At 36.9% G+C, this 214-nt stretch overlaps 1 protein-coding gene across 1 annotated transcript in view; it reads left to right on the forward strand.

The window, feature by feature from the left end:
• LOC118329160 (inactive ubiquitin carboxyl-terminal hydrolase 54-like) overlaps window positions 1-214 on the forward strand; it is a gene marked incomplete in the record, with an annotated part of 48668 nt that overhangs the window by 38261 nt on the left and 10193 nt on the right.

Genomic DNA, 214 nt, shown 5'->3' on the forward strand with positions numbered 1-214 from the left:
AAAAAAAATGTGTTACATCTCTTTGTAAAAGTGAAACTAAAAGTATAACCCGTCAATTTGGGAAAGATCTTTTCATAAAAAAGAAAATATCTCTTGCAATGTCTCACCTGTTACCTTCTTACCTTGAGGCCAAAAAGCTCCACAACTCCAATTTTGAATAGGATGGTGCATCCTCAGCTCCGTATCTTTGTGCCTTGGTACAACTACTGACGCA

The sequence above is a fragment of the Morone saxatilis genome, unplaced genomic scaffold (assembly GCF_004916995.1).
Source record: "Morone saxatilis isolate NCDOM2014 unplaced genomic scaffold, NCSU_SB_2.0 Contig19, whole genome shotgun sequence".
In the NCBI taxonomy this organism is placed as follows: Eukaryota; Metazoa; Chordata; class Actinopteri; family Moronidae; genus Morone; species Morone saxatilis.